The 12,158-nt window shown below is 43.6% G+C and overlaps 1 non-coding gene across 1 annotated transcript in view; it reads right to left on the bottom strand.

The window, feature by feature from the left end:
• The window catches only part of CCDC162P (coiled-coil domain containing 162, pseudogene), an 88,255-nt gene that overhangs the window by 55,404 nt on the left and 20,693 nt on the right, over positions 1–12,158 (bottom strand). Inside the window, exons 3-4 of the transcript XR_012517118.1 lie at positions 4,123–4,256; positions 1,427–1,615 (exon numbers count right to left, since the gene is read on the bottom strand). This is a non-coding gene — a transcript (coiled-coil domain containing 162, pseudogene). The remainder of the gene's footprint in view (positions 1–1,426; positions 1,616–4,122; positions 4,257–12,158) is intronic.

Raw genomic sequence — 12,158 nt, forward strand, 5'->3', positions numbered from 1 at the left:
GGTTATGGGTTACTTGATTACCCCGAGTAACAATTCCTTCCTCTGGGGCTTGTCTGCATTTTCCTAGCCAGATGTTCTTGCATCTTGGTGGTTTCCTAATAGGAACCCAGGGCTGTCTCTGCTGCTAAAAGCAGTTTCCTCAAGGTCCACACTTAGAAAGAAAAGTCATTTGTTTCACTTGCTTACTTTCCTTCCCTTGGGGTTCTGAACCCAGTGGGTGATGCAGAAATGCCTCTGGGAGTCGAATGCCAATTCTTGGCTTAAGCCTGTTTTAGTCAGAGACTACCCATCTTAGCATGCAGGTCACCAGAGTGGGCGAAGGGTCAGAGGTTGGGTCTTCAGCCCTGAGAGGTGAAAATGCAGGGGCCGTGCTCTCCCTTGTACCTCAGGAGAGCAAGGAAGGAACTGGGCCTGCCCTGCTCCTTGAAGCCCCTGTCTTCCCTAGGCTTTCCCAAAAGGCAACACCCTGCTCCTCAGTCGAACCCACCTTTCCAGCCCCCTCAGGCCCACGATCTACTTCTGAGTATTGCACTAGGATTCTTTTTGCTTAAAGTGTCCTAACTTCCTGTTCCCTGACATAAAACCCCTCTAGCTATCGAAGGGTAGATCATAAGAAACCTGCCAGGGAAACACAGCACGGAATGGACTGTGAGTTGTTTTTTTTAAAGTCTACATAAACATTTCAGCAGATCACAAAGAGAAGATTTATCTCTTCAGTCCTTGCAGGAAAAGTCAAAGGAACTTTTCTTATTAAGAGCCTGGACATCTCTGTCTGTCATGACTGGAAAGAGCCTATTGTACTGAAATCCTGTCATCATGGTGGATTTGATCTTCAGTGGCCAAAGCGAAGAATTAAAAGCACAATTCTTGGCTGACCTTCTGAGTGGGTTGAACTTTAGAAGTACACGGGTGGTCATTCCTGGCTCATGTATCAGTGTGACATGAGCCCTGGAGGGTGTCATCTTTCTCAGCCCTGCTCCAGCTGCCCCTGTGGCCAAGTGACTGAGGCCCTACTCTAGAACTGTGTATCATCAAATTCGTCATTATAAAGGAAACTTCCTACTGCAAAAAAAAAAAAAAAAAAAAAAAAAAAAAGAAAGAAAAAAAGAAAAGAAAAAGAAAGAAAGAAAAGAAAAGAAATACCCCTGGTCAACAAGCAGAGTCTGAACCACAGCAAGAATTACAACCCAGCCCTGAAAGAGTAGTCACCATCTCTATCAAAAGTGGGGCTTGAGCTGGAAACAGAACTGTATCTCTTCCAAACTGAATGCATTTTAGGGGTGGAGGTGTGTGTGCTTATTGAATTTTCAGGTACTATTGGATATGTGTTTATATTTTGGGGTGGAGAACATTAAAGAGGAGCCCTTAGTGTGTTTTGTTTATTTGGGCAGTTGATTTTTTTTTTTTTTTTAATCTGACTTCTCACATTTTTCTTTCTCAGTGTAATGGCTGGCCACAAGCAGGAACACCGCCTCTAGTCCCTTCAGATCGCTTAGGGCTTCCTCATACATGACATGCACCCCTTGCTGGTCCTGGGTGTGGATACAGCTGGCTTTCGTGCTGTAGGAGTCACCCTGGTTCTCCACTTCCGAGAACTCCATTGGACGCTGTGGACCTGGGGAAAGAAAGCCAAGCCCAGATGTTACTGGAAAAGGGAGAGCTATATTTTGCCATCCCACATGGACAAGCAGCAGGCTTCTGTTCCCACACAGTGGGCTGCCTGTATGAAGCTGTAAATATTCTGAATGTATAAAAAGCATAAACATATATTAACAAAGAATGTTGGCAGGAAGAGGTAGTTCCTGAGGTAGATAACTAGCTGATTAATTTGTTTATCTAATAAATCCAGTAGCCACTGAAAAAAGGCAGGGATAGAGCCTAGCACGGTCTCTGAAGTCAGAATGTCCAGGCTCAGGTGCTGGCTCTGTCAGGATCTCATCCTGGGCAGGTCATTCAGCTTTTCCCAGCCTCCACTTCCTCATCTGTAACATGGAGACCGTGGAGACACTAGAGACTACATCAGCTACCGGGAGTATGTGACTCTGTGAGTGTGAGGCACTTGGAATCCCTCAACGTTAGTTAAAAATATTTTTGTTTTTATTCTATAAGTACTTCTAAAATACATTAGCACAGTTTCATGGCTTAGTAATGTACTAAGTTGAACAGTTTTCCCCAAAATTCATGTCTACCTGGAACCTGTGAATGAGAACTTATTTGGGAATAGGATCTTTGCAGATATAGTCAAGTTAAGATGAGGTCATACTGGAATATGGTGGGCCCTAATTCAATGACTGGGATCCTTACAAAATTTGGAGACAGACACGTAGGGGAGGAGGCCATGTGAAGATGGAGGTAGAGATTAGAGGGTGAGTCAAGGAATGCCAAGGGCTACCAGCAACTACCAGAAGCTGGAAGACGCAAGGAAGGATCTCCTCTATAGCATTTTGGACTTGTGGCTCCAGATTATGAGGGAATGAATAAATTTCTGTTGTCGTGAGCCACCCAGTTTGTGGTACTTTGTTTTGACAATCCGAGGAATCTAACACAAGTAAGGAGTATTTCAATCGTAATGTTATTTTTCTTAGAAAACTGAGTACCCACTCAGATTCCCTGAGAATCATTATTTTAATAATAATTATCACGATTTCAAACTTCTCCACTCTCCTCAAGCCTCAGCACTCCCTCCCAGGTATAGTCTCTTCTTACTCCCAGCAGGAGCTTCTCCAGGGCACCACTCCCTGCCACCACCCCTCGCCACCCACCGCGCTCACGCCTCTTCCCTCCTCCTTCCTCCGCAAGGTGGAGGACAGCGTTGCCCCCTTCTCTAGGGCCACTGCCTCCCACCTCAGCAGCAGCCCAGCTCCTTCGTGGATATCCCACTCCTCTCCACTGGACTCCTGACACTGAAACGTGTGCCCGCCCCTCTCATTGTGAAACTTCCTCACGCCCTTCCCCAGGTTCCACTGTGTGGCTCACCTTGCTTCACCGTCTAGTCTCCTACAATGTTATCTATACTCTCCATCTCCATTTCTTCACCTCTCACTCTTCAACCCATTCCCATCTGGCCTTTGGCCCCACCAAGTCACCCAAACCACCCTCGCTAAGACCAACAATGACCATTGCTCTACATCCAACCAACTTTCTTTCGTCATCTTAGGTAATCTCTCAGGAGCATCTGACACAATTTAGTGCTTCCTGATTCTTGACTCACTCTCTTCTCTGGGCATCTGACTGACACTGTGAAGTGTATTTATTTTTCTCTACCAAGTCATTAGATGATGGCCACTCTCAAGCTGCCTCCTAGGACCTCCTCTTTTCTTCCTCTGTTCCTTCCCTGGGAGATGGCAGATACTTTCACAGCTGAGATTACCACCTTTAGACCATTTGCTCCCCAGTTTATGCCTCCAATCCAGACCCTCTAGAGCTCTGGACCACACATCCAATTATCTATCTGACAACTGCTCCTGGGCATCTCAAAGCCCCCTCAATTTTAACAACGATCCAATCATTAAATCTTCCCCTACAAACCAAGGATATCTCCAGCCCATTTTACTAAATAGCACCACCACCCATCCACTTGCTCTAGCACGACGTCTCTTTCTGCCTCACCTTACATGTCCAATCTATCCCCAAGTCCTGTTAGTTTTACTTCCTGTCTCTCAAATCCATCCACTTCTGATATGGGAGGACGGGGAAGTGCTGGGTACAGAAGGGTGGGGTTCCTGGTGAGGGCTCCACCCGTGGGTCTGTGCCCTCAGACCTAAGTGAGAACAGGTACTCCCATTTTTGGGCCTGAGTGTTTCATTTTCCAAGACCACTTTGGCCCGCCACACCCCCACCCCCATCCTGTGCCCATATAAACCCAAGACCTTATCGGACACACACACAAGAGACTGAACATTGAGAGGAGCAGAGGAACAGAGCAGCAGAGAGAGGCAAAGAGCGGTGGAGAGCAGCAGAGAGCAGTAGGGCAGCATGGCAGAGAAGGAGGGAAGAGGCATCTGAACGTCCAGTGGAGTTCTGCAAGAATAGCTGAACTCCAGGAAGATTATCTCCCCTACCTCTTCACCATCTGGCTCCCCATCTATCTCACTGAGAGCTACCTCCATCACTCAGTAATGCCTTGCACTCATCCTTCCAACCCGCATGTGATCGGATTCTTCCAGGACACTGGGCAAGAGCTTGGGATACAGAAAGCTGCCACACTGGCCCTCTGCCCTTGTGATAAGGTAGAGGGTCGATTGAGCTGATTAACACTCAAGCAGACAGAAAAGCTGAAAGGGATTTGTAAGACTGGGGTTGCCGGCACCCATCCCTAAACACTACAATGGGGCTGAGAGCCCAAAGCACTTGCTCTGGCCTCTGCACCTGCATGCTCTTCCTAGGGGTTTGAGCAGCAGGGCCATTGAACAGGCAAGCCACATCCCTATCATACATCCTATGAGGGGAAATCAGGGAACTATCCCGTTTCACTTCTTCCCATCTCCACTACCCACTACCCTAGTCCAAGCTATTATATTTCATGAGGACTAGTCTAGGACCTTCTAAACTGGCCTATCCTCTTAAATAGTCTATCCATGACTCCTCTGGCCTGGGCTTTCCCTCCTCTCCATTTACCTCACTGCTGACTGGGGATCTTTTACAAATACAGTTCCGATTGTGTCATTCCCCCTTCCACCTTTTATATCCCTAAGATGCTTCCCATTGGCCACAGAATAAAGCAAAACTCCTTAACAGGGCCAAACAATCTGGCCCATCTCTCTAGTCCAGTGTTTCTCAGCTGAGAGTGATTTTGCCCCCGAGGACATTTGGCCAAGTCTGGAGGTACTTCTGGTTGTCACAACTTAGGAAGAGGTACTGCTGGCATCTGGGTAGAGGCCAGTGACACTGCTAAACAACCTGTAATGGACAGGAATTATCAGGCCCCAAATTATCAATTAGTGCCAAGGCTGAGAAACTTGGAGCTAAGTTCCATTGTGCATCACCTTCCACCTCGTCTCTGTGCCCCAACCAGTCCTGTCTTCTTTTGGTTTCTTATGGGTGCCATGCTCCCTCTGGCCACAGGTCCTTTGCACAGGCTGTCCCCACTCTATGGAATGGTCTCCCTCTCCTTTTTACCTAATTAAATCCTTTTCATTTTCCAACCTCAGCTCAATCATCACTTCCTTAGAAACCCTCCTGCCCCAGCTTCCCCATAGTACCAAGGATCTCTCATTCTCTCTTTTGACGAACTTGATATCCCTGTTTTACATTCATTTGTGTGATTTTTTTGAGAAATATTTGTCTCACCCACCAGATTACAAAGTACTGTAAGGGTAAGGAATATGTCTGTTTTTGTTCATCATTTTATTCTCATTGCTTAGCACAGGGTCTAACCCATAGTAGGTGCTTAGAAAATATCTGTTAAGTAAAAGAATGTATGAATGATTTTTATATTTGTGCATATAGGTTTCTTTGAGTCTATGATTTGTCATCTCTAATAATTTGTGCTTTTAATATACGCCTGTCAAAAATCCTGTGTTTTGTCTTCATTGATTCTGATTTCATGTCACCATAGCCTAATACATACATTCTATGTGAGGGGGAGAATGCTCAGAAGGGAAAGTGGTTCTTGGAGGACAAAAAACATCTCTTTTTTTTAATATATAAAGCACAGATACACACATTGAACACAAGCAAATCTACGGCATACCTCTGGTGTTAACATTTCTTTGTAGGGGGAGGTTAGGAAAAAAAAAGTCAAAAAAGGGTATTTATGTGAGAATCCACAAAGAAAAGGTGGTTAAAAAACACTGGCCTAGATATCTATTTCTCTCTCTCTCTCTCTCTCTCTCTCTCTCTCTCTCTCTCTCGATCTATTGATCTGTCTATTCTTATTATTGTAAAATACACATAACATAAAATCTATCCTCTTCCTTTTTAATGTATAATTTAGTGACGTTAAGTACATTCATGTTGTTGTGCAACCATCACCATCCATCTCCAGAATTATTTTCATTTTGCAAAACTGAAACTGTGTACCCACCAGACAATAATTCCCCATTTTCCCATCCTTCAAGCCCCTGGCAACCACCATTCTACTTTCTGTCTCTATGAATTTGACTATACTAGGTTTCTCATACAATGTTCTTTTGTGACTGGCATATTTTACTTAGCACAATCCCACCGAGATTCATACATTTTATAGCACATGTCAGAATGTCCTTCCTGTTTCAGGAGGAATTATATTCCATAATAACTATGAAACTATCACATTTTGTTTCATCTGTTGATAGACACTTGAGTTGTTTCCACCTTTTGGCTATTATGGATAATGCTGCTATGAACATAGGTGTACAAATACTTTTTAAACCCCTGCTTTCAATTCTTTTGAGTATATACCCAGAAGTAAAATTTCTGGATAATATAGAAATTCAATTTTAAATGTTTTGAGGAATCTGCATACTGTTTTTCATAGCAGTTACACCATTTAGCATTTCTACCAACAGTGAACAAGGAATGGTTCCAATTTTTCCACATCCTCACCAACACTTGTTATTTTCTGGTTTTTGTTTGTTTGTTTGTTTTTGAGATGAGTCTCACTCTGTCACCCAGCCTGGAGTGCAGTGGCATGATCTTGGCTCACTGCAACCTCCATCTCCTGGGTTCAAGCAATTATCCTGCCTCAATCTCCTGAGTAGCAGCTAGGTACAGGGGTGTGCCACCACACCCGGCTGATTTTTGTATTTTTAGTAGAGATGGGGTTTCACCATGTTGGCCAGGATGGTCTCGAACTCCTGACCTCAGGCGATCCTCCTGCCTCAGTCTCCCAAAGAACTGGGATTATAGGTGTGAACCACCACACCTGGCCTATTTTCTGTTTTTAAATATATATCTAGAGAGATTATATTTTTACATTTAAAAAAAAATCTGATTTTCTTAGTTGTTATTCATGAGTCATTTAAACTGTGGAACCAGTGGTTCCCAGTCTTTCAACTTACATCTATTAACTCTTATAAAAACTATGCTAAGCCGGGCGTGGTGGCTCACGCTTGTAATCCCAACACTTTGGGAGGCCGAGGCGGGTGGATCATGAAGTCAAGATATGGAGACCATCCTGGTCAACATGGTGAAACCCCGTCTCTACTAAAAACACAAAAATAGCCGGATGTGGTGGCACGCACCTGTGGTCCCCACTACTTGGGAGGCTGAGGTGGAAGAATCGCTTGAATCCAGGACGCAGAGGTTGCGGTGAGCCGAGATTGCGTCACTGCACTCCAGCCTGGCAACAGAGCAAGACTCCGTCTCAGACAAATAAACAAAAAAAAAGAAAAGAAAAAAAACTATGCTAAGTAATTAGTTGTATAGAATCCTTTTATCTATAAATTTTAAGCAGTCATATCCTGGCTCTCCGAAGACCTACAAACTGCTTTGTGCATGTGGCATTGCTTATAGTACAACTATAGGAACACTTTTGGAATCTTAACAAACAGGGCAGATTATCATCTGCTTAGATTGCTAACTGCCAATATCAGAAAGGTGGATGGGGTCGCTCTTTGGGTCCCTTCACTTCTATGGTTGTATAATTAGTTTTTACATGCTGTTTCTTAACCATTCAAACAGAAACAGAGACATCTTCTAACAAGTAAATCTGAGCATTTCTAAACAATAGCTATGGTTCGCCGGGCGCAGTGGCTCAAGCCTGTAATCCCAGCACTTTGGGAGGCCGAGGCGGGTGGATCACAAGGTCAAGAAATTGAGACCATCCTGGTCAACATGGTGAAACCCCGTCTCTACTAAAAATACAAAAAATTAGCTGGGCATGGTGGTGCGTGCCTGTAATCCCAGCTACTCAGGAGGCTGAGGCAGGAGAATTGCCTGAACCCAGGAGGCAAAGGTTGCGGTGAGCCGAGATTGCGTCATTGCACTCCAGCCTGGGTAACAAGAGCAAAACTCCATCTCAAAAAAAAAAGCTATGGTTCATATTTCATTGAAAGGATACTTCATCGCTCATCATTCCTTTAGCAGTGTCTTTTGTTTTGCTTTGCTTTTTTGCTATGCTTTAAGCATAAAACTTTCTAATAATTAGTAGCTTCCTTTGACTAGAATTCCAAAAATGAAATTATCCTTTTTTTTTTTTTGAGATGGAGTCTCACTGTCACCCAGGCTGGAGTGCAGAGGTACAATATTGGCTCACTGCAACCTTCACCTACTGAGTTCAAGCTATTCTGCCTCAGCCTCCTGAATAACTAGGATTTCAGGCATGTGCCACTGTGCCTGGCTAATTTTTTGTAGTTTTGGTACGGATGGGGTTTCACCATGTTAGTCAGGCTGGGTCTGAACTCCTGACCTCAAGCGGTCCACCTGCCTTGGCCTCTCAAAGTGCTAGGATTACAGGCGAGAGCCACGGCGCCCAACCTGAAATTATGATTTCTTACAAAATGATTAGTACCAGTGGAAAATAGAAAACATGCTGAGAAAATAACATGTTCCGTAAAAAAAATCAAACAGCTAAGATATATAAATTACCATGTTGGTTTCTATTAGGATTTAGCTCCTGTCTCTTGTTATGTAAAATAAGCTTGCCTTTGAGGAAAAAAGAAACAACTTAACATGTTATGCCTTATTCACTGTACTGGAAAAGACCTTTCCCAAAGTTCTTGTACAGCAGAATTTTATAAGACTTTCAGGCAATGGCAAGCGGATTAAGTTCTGAGCTGATGAAAAGCAATAGCATTGTCAAGATGCCAACTCCAATGCCATCATCTATTTAAATGGTCATTCTTCCACTTTCCCATACACATCCCATCATCCAAACCCTTTATATAGGCATACATCTTCTTTCTCTTTCTGCCATAGTTTGCTCTCTTCCTCCCTTAGTCCCATGTCTCTGAAATACATACTTATGCCACAGGGGATGCACTTTAAAGACCAGATGACCAAATTGCTTCATGCAGGGTTATGGCTCAGTTACTATAATGTTTCTTTATTTCCTGTTTATTTTCATTTTTTCCGCAGTCATGTGGAAGACCCTCCCTCTAATGGTTTTGTGGTCTAGAGAGTTGATCCTTCAATATTATGTTTGGAGGAGTGGCAAAAGGAAGAGGGCAATAATTATCTGTTGGGGTAAGAAATAATATGACCTTTGCAATGACTCACATGTTTTAGTTTGAAAATTAACTGATGCCAAGATAACTATTTGCCAAATATAGTAACTATAGAAAAATTGGTGGCCTGTCATTCCTTTCACCATAGTGGCTTCTGCCATCACTTGTTAATGTGAATTTTAGGCCTTTTGGCAATATAGAAAATACTTCTTTGACTAGTTTTCCTTTTTCTAAATCATCTTGCATTAATTTTGGATGATAATAGTTTAGCCTAAGAATCCCATCAAAATGTGTTAGGTAAATGACTCAACCTATTGGCTATAATCTTTTAAAAAGAAAATCAAATATATTTGTGCTCTGCTTTCTAGTCTGCAGAGTATATTATTCTTATCACAGCTAATTTTTCTGCATTTGAACAGCATGATATACTTTGCAAAGCACTTTCATGTGCATAGTTTTTTTGTAACCTCACAACCATTCTATTATAGGCAGAGATTTTCTTTTATCAAATGAACATTTGATACCTACAATGTGAAAGATGTATATCTAACTCTCTACCACCTTTTGCCACCTGAACATCGTTAAGCATCTCAAACTTTTCATGTCCTGTACTGAGATCTGGATCTTCCCAACAAATTTGCTTCAACCAAATCTCAGTTGATGGCAACTCTAAACTTCCAAATGGTTAGGCCAAAGCTTTGGAATCAAACTTCACTTCTCTATCTGGAAATCACATAAGCTGTACCTTTCAAATACATCCAGACACATTCTGGAAGTCCGTGGAAGCTCTGATGCCAAATCATTGAACATTCTATATATGTTACTTACTTATTAATTTAATGTCTGTATTTCTTCATGAAAAAAGTCTCATGATGGCAGAATCTGTGTCCATTTGATTCATTGCTGAATCCCCAGTGCTTGGAACAGTGCCTAGTTATGTTTACTGGTCAGAATGTTTGTGGAACGAGTGAATGAATGAATGAGCAATAGGCTCACAGCCTGTGGGAACAAACAGGCCAACAGTCAAGCACAGCAATGTGCTCAGAGCTATAGGGAAAGTAGACAAGTCATGGCCAGGAGCACTTAGGTCTGCATGGAGATGTCAAGGGAGGCTTCCCAGAGAGGTGATATTTGAGCAGACTCTGGATAAGAGTACACATTTACCAAGGAAAGAGGAGATGAAGGACAGGGGAACCCAGAGGTATGGATAACTCTGCCCATTTAGGGGAGGTCTAGGCCCAGCTCCCTAAGGACAGACGTATAGGGACAGTGGAGAGAACTGAGGTCTGAGAGGTTAACAGCAGCCAGATTGTGCCCAACATTGTCAGCTTCACCAGGGAGCCTGGACTTTGTCTAGTGACAAACAGGAAACTCATGAAGGACTTCAAGGAAGGGAATAAATGTGATTACATATGGGCAAAGATCCTCTGGAAATTTACAAGCCAATGAAGCGAGCCATTCTCCCATTTAAAAGAATGGGCTGGGCACGATATCTCATGCCTATAAACTCAGTACTTTGACTCTGTCTCAAGAAAAAAAAAAATTCTCTGTTTCCCCACCAACCTTGGAATTAGATTCCCTTCCTAAGGAGAGTCTAACCCTTCACAATTGGGCCCACTTTTCTGCCACCTCATCTCCTACCACTTCCTCACAACAGCCTCTGCTACCAGCATGTCAAGTCCTGGCAGATCCTGAACATGCCACAGGGTATCCGGCCTCCATGCCTGAGAAGACACACTCAAGGTCAACAGCCAGGTAAAGGCTGCTGCCTCTCATTCTGGGGCTCTTTCTACTCTGCCACATGCCTTTAAGTAGGCTCACAGAGTGACAAAGTGTCCAAAACAGACGGTAGATGCCTTTTTTTTCTGGCATTGTTGTTGAGTAAACATTCTTTGATTACTAGTCCAAGACTTTCATCATGGGACCAAATTCACTGGGCCCAGGAAAGAGATCTCCATTTTAGGAGCTTTGCTGAGATCTGGTAAGCCCAGAGGTTTGCTCCCAGCAGCCTCAGCCCTGGGCCAGGTGAGTTCAACCCAAGAGAGTAACATCTGTGCCTCCTGTGCCCTCCATGGGATGAATCACACAGTCCGGAGCTGGATATCCTGGTGTAAATACTGACAAGGTCACACCCACGGGGTGTAGCTAAACCACATGGTCCTATTAAAGACAGATAGAAGGCCACTTCCTTGAGTGTCTCACACTAAAATAATAGCAGCTAGGAACTTTTAAGAACAAAAATAGGCACTGTTATTCCTATCAGTTATGAAAGCATAGGAAAGAAATATTGCATTAAGGCTGGGTGTGGTGGCTCATGCCTGTAATCCCAGCACTTTGAGAGGCCCAGGCAGGTGGATCACCTGAGGTTCGGAGTTTGAGACAAGTCTGACCAACATGATGAAATTCCGCCTCTACTAAAAATACAAAAATTAGTTGGGTGTGGTGGCGCACAGATGTAATCCCAGCTACTCGGGAGGCTGAGGCAGGAGAATTGCTTGAACCCAGGAGACAGAGGTTGCTGTGAGCCGACACTGCGCCACTGTACTCCAGCCTGGGTGACAAGAGAGAAACTTCATCTCTAAAAATAAATAAATAAATAAATAAATAAATAGGGCCGAGCCCAGTGGCTCAAGCCTGTAATCCCAGCACTTTGGGAGGCTGAGGCAGGTGGATCACAAGGTAAGGAGACTGAGACCATCTTGGTTAACACAGTGAAACCTTGTCTCTACTAAAAATACAAACAAATTAGCTGAGTGTGGTGGCGCACACCTGTAATCCCAGCTACTCAGGAGGCTGAGGCAGGAGAATCACTTGAACCCAGGAGGCAGAGGTTGCAGTGAGCTGAGATCATGCCACTGCACTCCAGCCTAGGCGACAGAGTGAGACTCTATCTCAAAATAAATAAATAATAATAATAATAATAAACATATTACCCAAAGAAGTTCCTCCTACAATGAATACAGCAGGACAGTATTTGCCTATCCTCTCCTCCTTTCTTTCTCTCTCCTACCCAAACCCAGAACAGAGTGACTGAAAGAGGGCTCTTTGGTAAGAACATTTTCAAAAATATCC

This window comes from Saimiri boliviensis, chromosome 4 (assembly GCF_048565385.1).
Source record: "Saimiri boliviensis isolate mSaiBol1 chromosome 4, mSaiBol1.pri, whole genome shotgun sequence".
In the NCBI taxonomy this organism is placed as follows: domain Eukaryota; kingdom Metazoa; phylum Chordata; class Mammalia; order Primates; family Cebidae; genus Saimiri; species Saimiri boliviensis.